The sequence below is a fragment of the Camelina sativa genome, unplaced genomic scaffold, assembly GCF_000633955.1.
Source record: "Camelina sativa cultivar DH55 unplaced genomic scaffold, Cs unpScaffold13900, whole genome shotgun sequence".
In the NCBI taxonomy this organism is placed as follows: Eukaryota; Viridiplantae; Streptophyta; class Magnoliopsida; order Brassicales; family Brassicaceae; genus Camelina; species Camelina sativa.
The window spans coordinates 1-336 of record NW_010934931.1 but is presented as its reverse complement, the minus strand read 5'-3'; the positions used below and the strand labels follow the sequence as shown (position 1 = coordinate 336).

General features: G+C 40.5%; 1 long non-coding RNA gene across 1 annotated transcript; it reads right to left on the bottom strand.

Annotated features, from left to right (window-relative positions):
* Positions 1-11: 11 nt before the first annotated feature.
* On the bottom strand, positions 12-330 carry LOC109132037. The gene is made up of 2 exons (XR_002037339.1): positions 223-330; positions 12-116 (listed from the first exon to the last, which is right to left on the bottom strand). It is a non-coding gene; the product is annotated as an uncharacterized LOC109132037 (long non-coding RNA).
* Between the last annotated feature and the right edge of the window lie 6 nt (positions 331-336).

The following is a 336-nucleotide window of genomic DNA, read 5'->3' as shown; positions in this document are numbered from 1 at the left end:
CAATCAATCAATCATGTAATATGTTGTGATCATATTAGTTCACTATGCGTGTGTTCGATTGTGCAGGCTAACTCAGCTTCTGGGATGCATGTAAGCGATGAGTGCAAGCTCAAATTCTTGGAGTTGAAAGCAAAGAGAAATTATAGGTACATTATTTTCAAAATCGATGAGAAGGCTCAGCAAGTTATGATAGACAAGCTTGGGAATCCAGAAGAAACTTACGACGATTTCACCGGATCTATTCCAGAGGACGAGTGCCGATATGCTGTCTATGACTTTGATTTCACCACTCCTGAGAATTGCCAGAAGAGCAAGATCTTTTTCATCGCATGGTAC